Source organism: Pogona vitticeps, chromosome 1, assembly GCF_051106095.1.
Source record: "Pogona vitticeps strain Pit_001003342236 chromosome 1, PviZW2.1, whole genome shotgun sequence".
In the NCBI taxonomy this organism is placed as follows: domain Eukaryota; kingdom Metazoa; phylum Chordata; class Lepidosauria; order Squamata; family Agamidae; genus Pogona; species Pogona vitticeps.
This window is the reverse complement of record NC_135783.1, coordinates 92233734-92254037: the sequence shown is the minus strand read 5'-3', so window position 1 is coordinate 92254037 and position 20304 is coordinate 92233734. Positions and strand designations below refer to the sequence as shown.

At 39.5% G+C, this 20304-nt stretch overlaps 2 protein-coding genes across 7 annotated transcripts in view; both read left to right on the top strand.

Moving 5' to 3' along the window:
- The window catches only part of LOC144586492 (uncharacterized), a 1082363-nt gene that overhangs the window by 793926 nt on the left and 268133 nt on the right, over positions 1-20304 (top strand). The window lies entirely within an intron of this gene.
- Positions 1-20304, top strand: part of NT5DC1 (5'-nucleotidase domain containing 1) — a 122973-nt gene that overhangs the window by 59384 nt on the left and 43285 nt on the right. The gene's annotated exons all lie outside the window — the stretch shown is intronic.

Sequence of the window (20304 nt, the reverse complement as noted above, 5' to 3'; positions counted from 1 at the left end):
GGATGGGACATACTTTGAGAAATGTGATTTTATGGTTAGCCCTTTAACTAGCCTTTTTTAATTAGGTAGGACAGCCACATTTCCAGATGGGAGGTGGCTGCATGGTAATAGCAGTCTCCCTCTGCACTCACTGGGGGAGAGGATATGAGGATTAGAATAGGGGAAAGGCAAGGCATTACTTTTTTTCTTCCCTCCTCTATGCAGAGCACTCATAGCTGTACTTTTTGAAGAAGGACCAGTGTTAGTATGAGCAAGCATATTGTACAAAACAAGAATGAAAAAATAAGTAACAATAGTACAGTTGACACATGTGGGTGAATGATGTATACAGATGCTAGAAACTCACTTCAAAAGATATCTTAAGTCATTACCAAGGAAGTCACGCTTGGTAATGACTTAATAACCCTTGATTGATACTCAGTCTTTCTAAGTGAGTTTCTAGTATATACCTTATCTCCGCTGTTTCTCTTTCAAGTCTTGTTATATCATGGTTCTTTTCCAAATGTTCACTTGTAGATTACTCAAACACTACAAAAATGATTTGAAAAAGAAAAAGCTGAGCTAAGGTACGTACAGATGCTGGAAACCCACTTTAAAACACTGGAGATCAATCAAAGGCTCTTAAGTCATAACCAAGTGTGAAATCATACTTTGATGCCCACAGTTTGCCACTTTGCTGTCTATTCTATTGGTACCTTGTAGAGTGATCATTAGAATATAGTGGTTTGAATTTAACGAGGAAGAGGTTAAATGAGTCACTTTTTTTCTGTAAGGAAAACAGATCTTAAAGATATAGTGAAGAAGGGAATACCAAAAGGAACAAAACAACTGAGAACGTAGAAACCATTGCAGTTTCTGTTTTTGTTTTCTGTTTGGTTTTGTTGTTGTTGAAAAAACAGGTTTAGACACAAAGTAAGAGCATTTTACAATACAACCGTAGATAACCAAATGTTTAAGGAGAGTACTGCTGATGTTTTATATCATCCAGAGCTTTTATAACAACCAGTAGATGAATATCCCTGTTCCAAAGGGTGTATGGTATTTTTCTTTGATGCTTCTGTAGCATTAAGGTTTGCATTGTTCTGCCGCTAATAACACTATTTCTATTCTAACATGGGCTTAATAACTTGGATCGGTCCAGTGTTTGTTTTCTTCAAATGCCTTCAGTGCCAGTTCTGTAAAGGATGCAGGATAAAAAATGGTGGTCATTATGCGTAACAAACATTCATAAAACTTACCACTTTTTTCATAACTGATGCTTAAAGCAACAATTTCCCAGTAGTATTTGATTTTACTAGAATTGTCCAGGAACATATGCCATGGGACAACTGAAGTATTTATGTTTAGCCCTCTTGAACAATTTGTGCTGTAATTGTTCTTCCGCATTTCTCGAGACTGCTGACTTCCATTCCTGCAACATATGTACTACTTTTTTTTCAAATTTCTCATATTGTGCAGAGACAAGAAACTTAGTAGAAAAAAGTTAATGGTTGCCTGACACTGCTATCAACCTACTAACAATTAAAGTTTGGACACTGCCAGATTTATCAGTGAGAGCTCCAGGTGGTGCAGAATGGCTATGGGAAGCACATGTCCCACCCAACGTACCTTCTAATTTTCAGCCCCGCTGGGTGGGGCTCCGCCTCTTGCATGCATGGCTTTGCCCTGTGTGCACACAGAACTCTGCCCCTCCATACGCTGTTTTCCGTCGCAACCAGACTCTAACATGATCACTGTGTGGAGGAGGAAGGCAGCTGTGCGAAGGGAAACGGAGTTGTGCGCATGACGAACTTAATGGGAACCTTGGTTCCCTACACAGACACAATTTATTGCAGCAAGAATGTACTTAAGTCTGGCTTTGTTCAACCCCATCCCCTCTGCCATAGAGAATCAGAGAAGTAATTTGTTCTTGATCATCAGTGGTTCAGGACTATGTCCGGATGCTAACTATCTAATACTAACTTCAGTTTGTTGAAACAGGCTATCTTCATAATCAGTTGTTAAAATTTGCTTTTCAAGCAAACCGTAGTTAAGATTAACCCTTGTATGTTGAATTTAATGACATGGTATGCTACTGTTTATTTAAAAGTATAATCAAATGTTCTAAATGACTTGCATTCCTGCTGGTGGGGGTGTGGTACAGGAGAGTGTGTAAGCTTGAGACTCGCATAACCTAATTCCCAGCATGCTAAACTATAATTTATCACAATATTAATTCATACAGCTGATATGTAGTAATTCGCCTATAACCTAGGAAATGGCAGCTATCTCATATAATTCTTGGGAATCAGGCAGCAGTTTTATTCCGTTATTCCATTAAAACAAATGTCCTGCATCTCCAAGTTACCAAGTATTCTGTACTTCTTTCAGAAATTTGGATACTGTTTCTCATGGTCATTGAGCAAATCTTACTTTGCAGGAGTCAATAGTGGGTTAAACAATTGCTCCAACAAATCCACTAACGCAATGGGACGTCCTATGTCTCTCTTACTCCCATCACTAACATCCATCTGTACCACTAAAAAAATCTACTCCTGAGGTTCTCCCAATCCTTCAAAGAAGATATGGAGGGAACAAAACAGCTATAGTGAGGAGACAGGAATCACTGACTTCTGGTTTTGCTGACAGCCATATATCTTTCAGAAGAATGACAGCATCGGAGCCAAGGCATTATATTAACACAATATTCATGTTATAGCTAAGAATGAAAGGATTGCTTATGGAGGATTCAGAAGGTGGCTCTAGGGGTCTTATTTTATCTGCTTCAAGAGGCACCTCTCAGAGTTTAAAAATTTAACCTGGAGGTAAGTGATTCAAATGCTGCCCAGGCTCAAATCCAAAGTGAGGATTAAGTGCATATAAAATTAATTTTGAGGGAATGTGCTCTTTTTGAAGACCATGAGACGAAAACATTTAAACCGTAAGCACTTTCTATCCAGCACTTCCTTTTGGCCATGTTTTAACACAAAACAGCCAAACTGATTTAAGAAAAAAAAGGTTGAAAAGAGAAGAGTGATTAAATAGTAGCTCTCACTTTAATGTGTCTCGGATATTTGCCAGATTATTTTAAAAGGTGATGACCTAGTTTCTTTTTTCATGTCTATGGTGGATGAATCATTTAAAAAAATTTTCTCATGCTGTCTCTTTGGCTTACTATTTATCAAGTATTTAAGTAAAACAAGTTGACAGTTTTTTTAAAAAAAGCATTTATCAAAGGGTTCACTTTCCATGTTATCATCGTATGAGAAAGAGAATGTGTGTGTGTGCATATGTGTGAAGAATACTGAGCAAAGGCATTTTATGTGGAAGTGTAATGTTTGAAGATGTGAGCCATTTCAGAAATGTCTTTTGGAGTAGCTCAAGTTGTGTGTGTGTGTTGTTGTTTCTTTACAGAATTTACATCATTAATCTGAAGGACCAGTAATGGAAATACTAACTCGGGCATAGCCCTATCTTTGCTGAACTGTCTCACATTGGGAACATATATAAAAAATAGGGTGTTTGTTCCCAGTTTTTGTAGGAAGAGTTACTTTACAAAAGTAAAGAGCTTTACTATCCAGATATTAAATTTCAGACAAATGGAACAGGACAGTGTTTTTGTGAGATGATCTTCTGGAATCCTATTTTTGTTTATAAAGTGTGGAATGTATTTTTTTCCTACTTGCAGTCATTATTATTATTATTTTAATTCAGTCCTTGCTTTCTGAAACTGATACAACAGTGTGTCAGTCACAGCAGATATCTTCTCCCATATAGTTTGCTCAGTTTCCTGTTTTGTTTTGTTTCCAGCAGACCATTTTATTTGGTGCCAATTTTGTAAATAGGAACATTTTTAGTTTTAAAATAATGTTTTAGTCCTTAATGATAAACATTGCACTTTAAGCGTATGCCTTCATAGATTTCTGTCTTGTACTACCTTTCAGTTGTGTGGAAGAAGTTCACAAGTAGCAGGAGCATCACTTTCTAACAACCCTCGTGTTCTTTCCTCTGAACAATTCTTTTAACAATCCTTCAAAAGTTTTGAAGAGGCATTTCAGGATGGCTACAAGGAAGAAGCGCTTCGTTTCCTCCAAAGAACCTAACCCCCCATCCCACCCTCACTTAGGCTTCGGATTCCCCCCCCCCCCAATAAAACTACGTTGAATCATATACTGGCTACTGAATGATGGGTCTGCCTTCTGAGTCTGTTCCAAAAGTGATAATTACACTGTGCAATTATTTTACATCTGATCGCATATCTTTGTTTAAGAAAAGATATGATATTTATTTTGGCATCCCTGCTGACAAGGGAATAGGATTATGCTGGTGAAGCAAAATTTTATTCACTGTTTTGGATCCCAACAGTGTGCATATATTTTGTGCACATGGGGAGACCAGGCAGATGAGGAACAGTTAGAATCTTTCATGAATAGTAATTTGTTTATGGTACAGAATCCAAATTTCAAGTTTGTTTGGGTATTAGTCTCTGCTTGCATGTCTGCCAGTTGCCCCACTACAAAAGAACCCCTTAAAAGTAGACCTGCAGTTAAGTTAACTGACCAAGGTGAACAATTTTCCCTTTCAGCTAAAGGCTGCTAAGACTACAGCCTGCCAGCCACCATGTGGATGTGCAGTGGGAGAGAGGGACATTTAATATTGAATGTGATTCCATAATCAAGAAACACAACTGTCCTTTTCCACAACACCATCGGCTAAAAGCCATTTCTGCTTCAGTTAGACCTGTAGACCCAGTTTTCACTTCATCTGTCTTTGCACTTATCCTTACTACTTCTCATGCTCCCTAGCAAGCTGGTGGTACCACCACAGACATCCTTGTTACCAATAGCACAAGTATTCTTGTTTCTGGCACTCCCAATCTTCACTGTGCGAGCTAACCTATCATCAGTACCACCTGTGGTACCTACTACGTAGGTAGGTTTGAAAAAGAGCTGCCCCAACAGTTGCCGAAAGTTTCTTCTTTTTTTGAACCAGGAGCTAGGTGGAGTTAAACCTATGACAGACCATAAAGCCTTCCAGCTTTGGCCTCTCTCCTAGGTGAGTCTTGTCAAGTAGATCTCCCAGAATGGAGAATTTTCTGGGATTTGTAATCCATAAACATCCGCAACTTCTGCTACTCTGCTATTAGTTTCAGCAATATCTATTCTAGTGGCCTTTATATTGTTACATTTGAAATTGTTCTTTTCTTCAAAAGAAATTAATGCCGGTGGCTATATAAACATTTGAAATTAGAAGTTTGTAAATACTCGTTAAATCTTGGGACAACACCTCAAAATCAGACACAGAAATGCAACTAAGAATTAAGTCATGCTAAGTCAGTTCCGACTTAACGGCAATCCTTGTCAAGGATTCTTAGCTATGAAGTACTCAGAAGTGGTTTACCATTCCTTTCTTCTGATTGTCCTTTGGTGCTGTGCCGCTTGTCCAAGGCTATACAGGCTGGCTGTTCTTTTGGATGTTTTATGGGGAATCAAATCTTAGAACCTCTACTCTGCAGCCAGGGTCTACAATTCACAGAAATGTCCAACTGTAAACTTTTGGTATGCCACAGAAGAGAGATAGGGAATGTACTGTATAGCTCCCTAAATGTTGTTGAACTGTATTTCCTATGATCCTTCGCCTTTGTCTCTACTGACTCGGGCTGATGAAGTTACAGACTAACAACATCTGGGGAGAAATATCTGATCCACAGTTTCTTATAGTAAGCAAATTGTTCATTAATAGTCATCATTATAATTGAAAGCTACAACATCAGGCCCCCAGCTCTTGTTTTTAATGTATAAGATTCAAACTGCTGACATTCCTTAATTCCAGGAAATTGGGTTTTTTAAATAGGGGGAAAAAAGAGGTTCCACAGAAGACGTCATGTCTCCTTTGCTCTTATAATGTACTTAGACTATAACTAAACATTGGTAATGTGGGGTTACTCTTAAATCTTGAATCAAAATGTATTTCCCAGACTGTGTGGTCTCTTCTACCAAGCTAAAACAAAAACAAGGCTTTCCTGAGAGCTAGCCTAAATGCCAGGTTTGAATCAAGTTTCTTTGGTTATTATTATTTAAAAATGGAACCTGGTTTTAAATAATACTACATTATTTTTAGCTTTCACTATGCAGAGCTGAGCCAAAATGCTTTCCATCAACTAAACAGCCCTGTTTATGTGAAGATAGGGAATGGATGTTTTGACAATTATGAGAATGGTAGTATGAACAGAAGTACAATGTGGGTCAAACTCACCAGCACTCCTCTGTTGGGTGGTGGTAGGCACATCTGATGACACCCATCTGGACTCCACTGTAAGGCAAGTACTACCTTAATTCTGACTGCTTCACATCAGGCATGCAATTAAGACCGAATTGGCATGAAACCAAATTGGATTGCGGGACAGCTCTTTCTTTTCTCATGCCGGAGCCTTATCTGTCTCCTGGGTGCAGCACCCTTCAGCAGATTGTCACTCTTGTACCATGGACAGCAAGGACTAGTGTTGGCAGAGGAAAAGGAGGAAGTAGTGGTGGTTATGTGAAACTTCTGCCTCTTTTCCTGAGTGAAAACATTTTGAAAAGAGCTTGAAACTAATCATAGGTATATGACTGAAGATCTATTCTTCCCTTTATCCCTCCTCTACCTTATTCCCTTGATGCTTCCTCCTATGCCAGATGTTCAGTCATCTGTGTTCAAGACAGGGATCTACCTGTTTTTCACTCAGTAGAATACCATGTACATTGCTTGTGGTATGTTCATAATCATATATTGTATGTAGAATTATATATCATATGCACATATGTGCATCCTCCTCGTTATATATACAGCATCCTGTTGCACATCTTCATAAACTGCATAGCTTTTATGCACAAATTGCCATACATTTAAAAAATCCCTGTAGTCATCTGTTAAATGTTGTGTCATATGACTCAGTATGCAATAGATAATCTTGATAGAGGTTGCTTAACTTATGACAATTTAAATCTAAAAGTTATACTGTTTTTGGAACTGCGTAACAGGATTTCAGCCATGGAATGAATTAGATTTACACTTGTGTAAATATCATCTATTCAGTGGGTCTGTTTTTGGGGGACTAAGAATTGGATTTAATCCAAAATTTTCTTTCTCATGCTGTGATTATCAATGACCCTGTTCTCTGTGTGGCCATACAGGACTCAAGAACAGTAAGCAGACTGACATTTTTGGGACTCTGGTGTGGTGTTATGTTTTCATCATTACCTTTTAGTGCTGACTCCAGAGACAAACTGTGTAGTGCACCTGAAACATTTTATAGCCAACTATTTTTCACAGTAGAGATGGGGGTTCTTACCTACAGCTTTAGGGATGTGTGTGCTCATTGTTCTTTCCTGACTGCCCTTTATTCTTTCTGATCCTTTTACAGAATTTGCACATTCTGTCATAATTTCACCTTTTTGTGGCTGAAATCCTATTGCACAACTGTGATGCAACAAGGATGGTATCATCATCTGCTGACATGCTCCGGCAGTTTCAGCACAATAAAAACCTTCCCCTCCAGTTTTGGGGATCCCTTGGGATGCCAGTTATCCCAGGAGAGGGAATATTTAAAACTGGAAAATCACCAGACCACCAACAGTGGTATCAAAGAGCCTGTTTTAGGATTTTGAAAATGCATTTAGGGATTACATAATTTATAGGTTCACCAATAGGGACCTGAAAGAGTACAAGCTTAAACCTATAAGATTTTAAGTCACCAAAAGATCCTTTATTTTTGTATTTGGTGCAAAATACACTCCTATTCACAGTGGTCTCTGGAATTGTGAGAATTATTGGGGGAAGGATAAAATATGATGCCCGCAAAGCAACTCTGTTAAATATGACAGACATAAAAATAGTAGTTTAGAATAAGTAACAGAAAAGATAGCTGTATTTGGCTGTTGCACCAAATACAAAAATAAAGAGCGTTTTGGTGACTTAAAATCTTATAGGTAGCTTGCCTGGCTATACAGCTTAGTGAAATGGATTGTGAAGCTGGAGATGGGGAGTTTGATTTGTCACCTTGCCTTTTAGGAGAAGAGCCAACTTGTGTGGTCTTGGGCAAGCTACACAGTCTCAGGATGCCCCCAGAAGAAGAAGGGGGCATCCTGGGAAACCACTTCTTCATACTCTCTACCTAAAAATCCCTCCAAAAAGGTTGCCAAAGTCAGAATCAATTCAATGGTACATGGTTGTTGTTATTGTTGTTGTTGTTACTACTACTAGTAGTAGTAGTAGTATTAGTATGTTGTTGTTGTTATATGCTGTCAAATCAGAACTGACTTATAGTGACCCTGGTAGGATTTTCAAGGTGAGTGAAGTATTTAAGGAGTGGTTTTCCAAGTTTTGCCACCCTTCAAATGAGTTTCATTGGAAGAGCAGGGGAATCAAACCCAGATCTCTTGAGTCCTAGTCCATTACTGTAGTCCTAGCCCAATGCACCACACTGGGTACCCATTATTATTATTATTATTATTATTATTATTATTATTATTATTATTATTATTATTATTATTATTATTATTATTATTATTATTATTATTATTATTGAGCCCGTAGAAGTATTTGCCACAAAAAACCTGTTCAGTTTTAGGTGTCATGTAACTGTGTGTGTTTTTGTATTTATTTTATTTTCACTATTGCCTTAGCTAAGCTGCTCATGGGTTTCAAAGCTAGGTTGCCCACACAGTGCAGAAATTGAAAGAATTTAAAGGAAATTGAATAAATAGGTGCTGCTATGCCTGGGTGTAAGGACAGCACTCTGCTCAAGGTTACTTTTAATGAAGTAAAAGCCTTTGTGTGAAACAAGTAGAATCCCATGATCAGACATTGTGTTTCCTCTAGTGCAACATCAGCATCACAATACTTATGGGATTTCTCTGTGTAGTGATATAAGGAGCACTCAGTACAATACTCGTATTTTGCTAGCACACACACTCATTTCTGAAACAAGGCAATGAAACAAAACAGCAACCATGTAATTGTGCTCAGTTTATGTTGTTTGTATTATTTGTGCAAACATGAAAACAAGCCAAGAACAATTTAAAAATAATTGCCAGTATCATGCTGCACATCTTTAATTCTGGTCAGATGGCTGGGTTTGAAGAAAAATGGCCTTAATTCATCCAAAACTGGTGTTGTTTTCCACACGAGCTCTCTCTTTCTTAATGAAGCTTACTCCCTCTGGTGGTTGAAAAGAATTGGATTAAAAAGAATACTTGGCTTACTTCAAGCCATTTGCAAAGGATGTAAACCAAGATGTTACATGAGTATATTTTATATAGGAATTAATCACAATCTGGACTGAATTGTATCATGTTTAAATGGTACTGTAGATCTCTTCTGTATATTTATTAAGAATGTAATTCTTTATGGCTGCCGAGACAAATGAAGTTAATTAAATTATAGACCTTATGCTGGCAACTTTTTAAAATAATCTTACAGGTGAGGCAAAATTGTACTAAAATAAGAGGTTGTGTGGACAAAACTATTTAAATTACCTGTGGATTTTACTTATATCTGGATATACAAGAATAAATAATAATTTGAATTCAGAGCAAGCTTCAAGGGCCCTTCTAAAACAGGTGTGTTGACATAAATTGGAAGATTTTATTTGAAACATGGCATGATGATAATATTGAATCACAAGTAAAATATTACTGATTTTATGGCATCTATATTTTACTACAAAACATAATTATTTAGATAGCACATGAATTATTTTTAAAAGATAGTGTTTATTATTGTTTTGTCAGGTTGTTGATATAAAGTCCCCTGGCAGATGCAAAATGACATTCTTTGTAGCCTTCAACCATACAATTAAAGTTTGTACATGAAACTCAAATTCGACAGAGGCACTTTGGGGATCCCCGTGCAGAAGGACAGAGTGCATAAAACTGGGAAGGATAGCAGAAAAACTCTTGTGCTATATATTTCCTGTGCATACCTTCAGGCTTACATTGGCAAGCAATAGTGTAAGTCTAGTAAAAGCTTAGAAAATGAGTTATAGCTACATGTAACTGGCTGGGGAAAAAGGCATCTGCTGCAAGAATCTGGAAGCACTGATCTGCCATAGGTAGCCGGGGGGGGGGGGGGGGCGAGGAGAAAAGATCTGCAGTAACACCCCCCCCCACGAGATATTTTAAAACAAATAAGCAAAGTGATAGCATTATATCCTTCTTCATTAAATTCCTTTTATGAAGTAACAATACGTGAAGGGATCAGGTTACATTAAGTGTAACTTTTCATTAAAACAGTATAATAGCAGGATGGTCCCAAAGTAGTCACATTTTCTGTGTAAGTAAGGGTATGGCCACATTGGCAGAAAGAGCAGGAAATGCTACAGGTTTCAGGCAGGCTGATTCACAAGGGGAAATGCGAATCAGCCTGGAGTTCCCTCGTTCATCCATAGTTTCCTCTACCCCCCACTGAGCTTCTCCCTTTTTTAAATGGATCCATTTGCATTCATTCAGATGGTATGATAACTTGAATGCTTTGAACTGATGCAGAAAAGTGTGGCAGTGGAGTGTGTGTGGCAAGCATCTAGCCAGGAGGGCTAGATTTCATGATCTGGTCCGTACCGCTCTGGCAGCTGCAGGATCAGGGCCAGCCTGACCCAGGAATGGCCTGGTGTTTGCAGGCTCAGGTCCTGGCCTGTGTAGCAGCTGCTGGGCCATTACTGAGTCTCACCTGGAAACCTGGAGGGAAGGCCTATTTGAGGAGTCGTTCTCCCTCCCAGAACTGGCCTCAGCAACAAAGGTCTTTGGCCATACTTTGCTTACTGCCTTGCTGCTCCTGAGCTCTAGCATTCCTGCATTTGCTCCTGTTCCTGCCTTGGTACCAGCTCTTGCCTCTGCATCTCTGTGTTTGGACTTCAGTGTGTCTGTATCTGCTTCTGTTCCTACCGAGTCCCCTGCTCTTGCCTCCTGCATCTCGGTGCCTTGTTCAGGCTGCGTGCTCTCAGCCCTGTGCTCCTGCCTCCGATTGGGTATGATCAACTGTGCAGTGAGTGCCTTCGGACTTGGTTCTCTGTGCGGTGGACGGGGTCCTGGTTCCCTTGCCCCTGGTGATGGGCTGCCCGGGGTATCTTAGACTGTGACACTGCATCCTTGCAAGTAATACCATAGAGCCAAATAAGGCAGTGATCTAGCTACAGCTGCATTTCAGAGTGGAGAAACTAGAGAAAGTGAGTGACCTGGGGAGTGAGGGGTGCTCAGGAAGACTGGATCTTTGCAAGTAATGTCTTTTATTTTCTTTAAAAAAAAACAGCTTGGTGCCAGCATGGCTGTACTACAGCAACAGAAAAAGGAGAGAAAGAGAGAGAAGAGGAGGAGGAAATGAGGAAATTGGACCTCTCCTTTGTATACAGTTTATTAAGTAGTTCTTAATCTGCACCACCTCCTCTGCTACAAGAGGGGTACATCAACAAGCTGTTAATGAGGCTTCCTCCTTTTTCTGTGTGTAGCCCATTAATTCAAACTGATGTCAAGAAACCCAAATTCTTCATTTCCCTCACTATGTAGTCACATTAAAGAAAAGGCTAAGAAAGGCATGGGAGTGGAGGAAGAAATGAGACAAGATGAAGAAGAGGAAAACTGGGTGCTTGCACCGGAGTATCCAACCAAAACTGCCCTAGGAATATTTTCACACCTCCTGCTTTAGGTGGTCTTGTGATGCCATTATGTGGAGGAGATACAAGCAGTCTTTCTAATCCTACCTTTGGGATTCCTACTCCCATACAGTGGCCTCAGACATGGACAGAACTGGAGACTCTGGGGAGCAGTGAATCCAGGGAAGGATAAAATAACCACAGTTTAGCTGTGAGAAGAGAAATTTCAACTCCAAAAAGAGATATTGTAGTACAATATCTCCTGCATAACTCCAATTCCCATTTTCCTATTTTGACGACCTAAAGGGAACAGTGGTCCATGGGGAAACTAAGGAGATTGACATGGCACTCCTTGTATAATTTATAGCATGAGTGAGCAACACACAACCAGCATACGCCTTCACCTGTTTCTGTGCCCATTGCCACCTCTGGAAGAAAATTATTCAAAACAAAGATGGCTGTATTTCTGGAAACCTCCAGCAATGGTAATTCTCTTCTAAAACAAAACAAATGGCCTTGCTTTGCGGGAAAACTATGTGCTGGTTTTTTTGTTTTTCATTTTTAAAATTGACCATATTTTAAAGGGGGTTGGGCAGGTTGAAAATTAGTCCCCGGGTCCCAGGACTTACTAGATCCTGACACACAGAGATGGACACTGAACCCCCAACTTTGGCTCTTTGTCTTTTATTCTCATGAAAAGTGATATTTCTCATATGTATGGATTCCATGCAAATGGAACATACTAAGAATGTATAATCCCCTGGACTGCAAGGAGAACAAACGTATCCATTCTAAAGGAAATCAAGCCTGAGTGCTCACTGGAAGGACAGATCCTGAAGCTGTGGCTCCAATACTTTGGCCATCTCATGAGAAGCCTCCCTGGAAAAGACCCTGATGTTGGGAAAGTGTGAAGGCAGGAGGAGAAGGGGATGACAGAGGATGAGTTGGACAGTGTCATTGAAGGAACCAACATGAATTTAACCCAACTCCAGGAGGCAGTGGAAGATAGGAGGGCCTGGCATGCTCTGGTCCATGGGGTCACGAAGAGTCGGACACAACTCAACAACTAAACAACAACAAAGAATGTATAATGTTATTGTTGTCTATGGTACCTTATAATTCTTCTTCGTGGCCTCTGTGAATCATTCCCTGGGTGATCCGTGACTGCACGGAGCCTCATTGGAAAGTTCTGAGCTTCTACAGTAGCGAAAAGCACATTAGAATAGGCCCCTGCCTCCTCGTATAAGTACCTTGGCATCAAGGCTCCCCTTTCAGTTTATTTCAACCGCCGCGTTGAGAGCCTCACAGTTCTACTTCTGTGATTAAAAGAGAAAGAGAGTTTATTCTTCATTCCTTTCTGTTTAAAATCTTTTTTTCCTTTGCAATTAGAATAGATCAAATTGATTATCTCAGAGATATTTTTTTTCTTTTTTCCCTTAGTCGGCCTCCAGCTGGAGAACCCCACCACCAAATCATCCGGTTTTCCCTCCAAATTTTTTTCTCCTATTCATGGCCCCTTTGGGCCCGTTTAAACACTGCATGGGCTGTGATAACAAAATACCACTCTCCAAAGGCCATACCGTGTCTTTTTTGCGTGGGGGAGACACACCAAATGTCCTCCTGCCAGCATTGTCAAAACTTCAAGCACGGAGTTCTCTGTTCTCCCCTCTCAAGGTTAAAATCCCGTCTTTGGGAACAATCCCTTCAACCAACTAAAATGCCCCAACCTCCTTGTAAGGCCACATCTCAGACCAAAGCAATGGAAAAGGCTTTTTCCAAAGCCTCAAAACAATGTCCATTGGACACACCATCCCACTCCGACGCTCCATCCACTTTGTCTAAAACCTCCCAAACCCAGAAACCGAAGCGCTTGATGCCGAAATCTTTGATATTGAAGCCCTCCGCTAAACGGCAAATGTCCACCGAAGCCTCTTCGGTTCCGGAGCCTTCTCCGCCTAAAAGACCCAAACAACATAAATGTAAGTCTGCAGTTATTTCTCAGCAGCCTCAACAAATTTGCAAACCAATTTATTGGCTCGCCTTCGGTCAGTTACAGAATTTCCTCTCATCAACCCTGTTCTCAGTCACCAGAATGGGATGACAGAGTCGATCGGTTAACATCTTCTCCTCCCAGTCATCAACACTCTGTTCTTTTGAGCAACCCTTCTGTAGTTGCCTCACCCAACAGAGTCGACACCGAACAACAACTGGAGACCATACCTTATTTGGTGACATATGATCATCCACCACGACCTCCCCAGAGACAGCATGGAGGATTCCGCCTCACATTGGATGTTCTCTGTCAAGCGAAGAAACCCTTAACTGGGAAGGCTTACCTGTATAAATTCAAAGCTTTCACCGAAGCTTCCTCATTGCCTTCTATCAACCCATCACTTGCTACTTTTCTATGTTTTTTTGCTTCATCTCAAATCTAGCGGCCTTTCCCTCTCTTCTTTGAGAGTTTGACTCTCTGCCATAGTTTATTATCAGCCTCCTAACTCTCCAGCACCTCATTTCTTCAAACATCCAATATTAAAGCATTTTCTTAAAGTTCTATCTCATATGTATCCAGATATGCATCCGCCTTCCCTGCAGTGGTCATTAACGCTGGTCCTACAACAACCTACTAAAGCTTTTTTTCAACTGATTTACAACTACTTACCTTTAAAACAGTTTTCCTCGTAGCCATCACCTCAGCTCAATGAGCTAGTGATTTAGCAGCCTTACGTAATGACTATATTTACATTTTTTTCCAGACAAGGTGAAACTATCCATAGATATTTATTTCCTCCCCAAAGTTGTATCTCAGTTCCATCTCTCTCAGCCATTTATCCTTCCTTCCTTCTTTCCATCACTATCATCAACTCAAGAAAAGATTCATACTCTAGATGTTAGATAAGCCCTTGCCTTTTACATGCAGCACACACAATCTTTCAGTTGCTCACTTCACCTTTTCATAAGTCACCTGTTGCATTCACCCTTGTGCCCCTTTCTTGACCGTCAAGACTTAGAGCACACGAAGGCAAACAATCCCCTCTTTTAGACTGCTGCCACCAGGTGATCACTAAATCACCATTACTTCATGAAGATTCAAGTCCACACTTCAAGGTCTTTTAAATAGAACTTTTGTTTATTGATTACAGAAATTTAAATTGATTCGTGAAGATATTCTGTAGGTAAAGTTATTATTAGCAACCTTCTATTTGATAATACACTCCTAATTCTAATCACACCTCAGAATTCCCCAAACTCCACACTCTTATCTCCTTCTCCCTTCCTCCCACTCTGACTCTTATTCTCTGACCTTCTGACTGACTCTCAGGCTCCACCTCTTATAAGATCTCACTTGGCCCCGCCTCTCAGCAACATGAATATGCATGAACAATTACATAACAAAACATGAACCTTTGACCTAATAAAGGGGAATGCTACATCACCAACTACTAAAGGTTGTCAGGTGACATCTCAAACCATATCTAGATGGTTGGCAAACTCTTGTACAGTTAATGTGCTTTAACATCTATTCCCCTCGCAATTTTTTAACTTCTTGTAATACTTTGGACTATCTCTATAATATTTGAGAAAAGCTCTGAAAAATGTCCTTCACTTCAGATCTGCATAAGGGAAATTCAGTACAAAATCACTAGAGGGCAGTAACTATATGGCTTAATAAAACATCTTTTGATTTCTTCTTTTCTTTTTTCTTTTTAAGGGATTCAGCGAACGTCCAGTGATTTTTCTTCCTATGTCACAACAGAATTGCAACTTTTCAGCATTTGAGGTCCTGTGGTACAGATAGCTGTACAACAGACCAACAGATGCACCTTGTTTTGTCTCTGGACAAATTTAATGAAACCCTGCCATTTTTCAAAAGTTTCATCCGCTTCCTCTCTTTGATTGGGCGGTCAGTAGTAGACTTCAGCTACCAAGTTCCTTTTGTTTTTTTGCCCCAACTAGATTGATCCAGATGCTCTCGATGGGACAGCCACTCTCCTCCTCCTGTATTTCTGTGCAGGAAGGTGTATTTTTTAAGATCTCTGCTTTATAGAAGCTGTTGAAAAGCTGATTGCTGCTTTAAAAGGCAAAAAATATTAAAAGAGAGCCATTGCGGTATGATGGTTAGAATGCTGGACTGTGATTCAAGATAAATGGCTTCAAGCCCCCATTTAGCTGTGCAACTTACTGGGTGACCTTGGGCCAGGTATAGTCTTTCATTCTGACCCACCTAACAGATTTGTTGCAAGATGAACTGGGCAGAAGAGAGCCAAGTATGGTTCCTTAAGCTAACTGAAAGGTGGGATATAAATGAAACAAATAAATATATATTATAATGTAAAAGATAATTGAAAGCTGGCACTAGGAAAGAAAAGGAATAGTGTCATAGCTGAGTAGGGATCATAATAGTTAAAATGCTAATACTTCCTAAATTGCTGCATCTGTTTCAGACTTTTCCTCTTGATGCCTGCCCAAAGCTATTAAAGGATTGCCAGGACCAATTTGACCCCTTATTTGAGAAAGTAAGTAGTCTAGAACTAGGCCCAACATTTCATACTATTCAAAAGGTAAACATGCATTGGCTCCCTCTTGTACTACTGGGGGTCCTACACACCTTTAAACTATTGGCTACATTTGAAGTCTGCCTTCATATGTAAGCACAAAATGTGGTTTATCTGTGGTGATGGCATGCCAGGAGAAAATTGGGGCTCTTGTGCTCTTCTTCCCATTTCCTCGGGGAAAGGATAGGAAATCTTAATTAGGAACAAACCAAGTTTCATGTTTTTTTTCCCTTAATACTTAAAGCATTATATATCTGTGGAAACCATAAGTATCAAACCCACAGAGAAAGAACCCATGACCACTTTTTGGAAAATTAGTTTCTGCTTTTGTAATTAGTTGAAGATGGCACCCATTTGTCAAGAGCCTCTTAATCTACACATATCTTCAGGTAAAAATACACATCATTTTTATTCCATAGGGAATAAGACATAACATATTGTACATTTATTCTTTCTGATAATATTGTAATTATGTCCTTTCTCTCAAGCCAACTTGGAATTTGTTTTTGAATACTGTATAACTGGTTCTTCCTCTGTGCTGGAGGCATTCAAGAAAAAATTGGACAACCATCTGTCAGATATACTTTGATTTGGATTCCTTCACTAAGCAGGGGTTGGACACAATGACTTTATAGGGCCATTCCAACTCAGTGATTTTTGTGGTTCTATAATTGTTCTGTCACATTTATGAAAATTCTCAGGACTGTCCCATGAAAGATCAAGAAGTCATATTTTATTTAAAGCCAAAACATAAGGCCCCAAGTACAGTGGTGCCCCGCATAGCGACGTTAATCCGTTCCAGGATTAACATCACTATCCGGATTCGTCACTATGTGGTGGTGGGGAACCCCATAGGAATGCATTAAACTCCGTTTAATGTGTTCCTATTGGGACAAAACTCACCGGTGAGCGAAGATTCCCCCATCCGGCTGCCATTTTCGCTGCCTGGTAAGCGAGGGCAGGGCGCGAAAACGCTGCGGGCAGCCATTTTGGTGATCCGGCGGCCATTTTGGAACTGCCGATCAGCTGTTCTGCAAACATTGCAATGTGAAGATCGGTAAGCGAAACGCTTACCGATCATCACAATGCGATTTTCGGCCATTGAGAACGTCGCAATGCGATCCCATTAGCGATCACAAAAAACATGTCGCTATACGAATTCGTCGTTAAACGGTGCGCTCGTTAAGCGAGGCACCACTGTAATTGATTCATACTGCAAGAAAGGGGATTTCATTTCAACATAAGGAATAACTTCCTGAAAGTAAGACTGTCTTGAAGGTGTCTTGAACTCACCTTTGCAGGAGATTTTTAAAGAGAGGTTGGGTGGCCATTTGTCAGGGTTGCTTCAGCTGTGAATATGCTGCTTAGGCCAAGGTTGGACTCTGAGACTTTTGAAGGGTATGTTCTAACTCTGTGATTGTTTCTACTGAGAGAAAAAAAAAGTTAAAGAAAAAGAGCTGTATGCAGCCTTTTGATGATTAGTTGTAGGAGCCTGCATTCTGGAAGCAGACTTTACTTCTTTTTCTGTTGTCTCTATTACTTAGAAATGGATTTTCTGTGAAAACTGATTGTGTGAGAAATAGAGAAGGGTGGAATATTCTTCTGTGTCAATCCAAATCCATGATGTCATGGTGAACTCTTTATAACATGTCACTTTGGTTATCTTTATTTAGAAAAAGGAGACAGCAGAACAATGATAATTGATAGAGAAGGAAATTCAGATTATTAATAGCAGGAAGAACTGTGGAAATGTAAAGCTCTTAAAGTTGTTTTTGGACTGACAAAGGGCTGCAAACTTAGCTATGCAACCCTGTAAAGAGCTACAGGAAAAGGTTATCAGGGAAGTACATATAGGATTGTCAAGTGAAACTGGTGGTCTAAAACAGATTCCTAAGAATTTAAAGTTACATATATAAGAACATATTTTCAAGTACCTTTGTTAAGGAATACAGTTTGAAGTATTCCCTTTTCACTGTAGTTAGTAGTTAAACTGTTTAACTACAGAATAAAAATAACATTCCCATGGCATTTAAGATATGCTTACTGAGTTGAGGAACAAACTCTTGAACATAACTTGCTTAGTATATCATTTTTACTAGGCCATATTAATGTGAAGATGGGCACAGAAATCACCTGTAGATGACTTCAAGAAGACTGCAAGATTTCCTGTTTATGGGCTTCTGTTTGATCAGTGGGGTAAAATCCATGCTCTCCACTACTACTGCACATTCAGAAAGCTCTTAAAAACAGAGGTGTTTAGAGAGGCTTTTAGAAACATTCTCCCCAATTAATTGGGACAATGGAGAAAGGAGGATAAGAGCATTGTATTGGATCCCCTGAAACTGTTGTTAGCTGCCTGTCTTGTCCTGTTTGTTTATTTGTGATAGTTGACTGTTTCAGAATAATTTTATTGTATGTTTCTGTATTTTCTTTGTTGCATACTGCCCAGAGTAGCAATTTGTTTTACTTGGGCTGTGTCCCATATCACGTAACATGTTTCACAGAATTTTCATCACTTGATTATCCTGTCTTAAAGTATCTCAGGGTCCTTGTTTTGCTGTTCACTCTCCTTTTAAAAATACTAGCAGAGATATTCACTGAACGGAATACATTCATAGGGGTATTCCTATACTGTAACTGAAAGATGTATAACTCATCAAAGATGCTGACAGGCCTAAAACAAAAATTGATATGAGCTCCTCTCCATCAGACAACTGAACAAAGAGGCCAGAGCACAGAATGATCTCTTTACCAAACAGTCTTGGTGTTCCCAAATGCTCACTCGTTCCTGTCACAATTGTTACCATGTCCAGTTTCAAGCCTCTGTCAGATGGTCCAGATTTCCTGTGGCAGAACTCTTGGCAACCGCAGGGACTAATACAGCCAATTCTGCCTTGAGCTCTTGGCTTCTTAATGTCTGTTTTCTGCCACAGCCTTTTTGTGTTGGGACACTCAGGCTCTTTACATCCCTGAAATTTTTGAAGCGTTTAGAAACAAAGGCTTCAAAATCTAATTTTCCAGTTAGATTTGAGCAACATGGGACAGCAGTACTGAATTCTGTTTAACCAAATGGAGACTATCTGTGGGCTTCACTAGATTAAGATTTAGGACATCATCGTCCAAATGAAATACTAAAATCTTTCTATAAAGAGAAAATGATGGGGAATGCATGCAAACTGCATGATTCATGCATTTGCCAGAAGTCAACATGGAGATCAACCGACCTGTCTTTATTAAAAGTTAAAGGGAACATTTGTGTGTGCACGTTCTATTAAGCCTTTAAGCAATAGTGTGGGTAGGACTGTGCTTAATTAATATTAATCAATTCTTATATCATCAAATCAGCTCATACTACATATAATAGAAAGAAATCTGTTTATTCTCCAGATAAACATTTGAGAATAGGTATCTATTTATACTATGCTGAGATGCAATAAAGTTTTTCTCCATCTCTACTATAAATGTATTTACTGTCTAGAATATTCTGTTATTATTTTGAAAGCTAAATTCACAAGCCAGAGCTCTTTGTGTTCAAAATATTTCTCCTGCTGAAATCGGTAGTTATCCATTGGCTTGAATCGGAGGACTGCTTTCAAGCAACTTTGAATCAAGTGATGAGACCATTTCATTCCATATATATAGATAGAGAGAGAGAGAGAGAATGAGAAAGAGAGAGAGTGCTGAAGGGTAAGAAGTTTAAATCTTTGTACTGTATTAGTTTTGGTCTGAAGACGAGCCCTGTGCACATTCCATAGAAAAAAGTCATGTCTAGGAGTTGTTAAATCATTCTGTGGGGCTCACCACAGATATTAAATCGGAGAGGGAAATGTGAACAGAAATCCTAGGAGATTTAGCTTGCATGCTGCAAGCAGAACTGCATGTTTCTGGCAGCCGCTAGAAATATTGCCCAGGTCTGATTCAGGGATATGACAGGGAATGGAAATCTTCAACACTCCGTCAAATGTATTGCTGTGTGTTGAAGTATTGTCTTCTATTACGAAGTGCAGTTTACTTCCTACATTTTAACTATTAGACATAAAAGTACGCTCCCATTTACAGACTTCTCAGTATGTTTTAAAACTGCCTTCAGTGTCAGTCATCTGGTTGTTATGAAACTGCACTAACTCTCTCTAGAAAGATAACTTT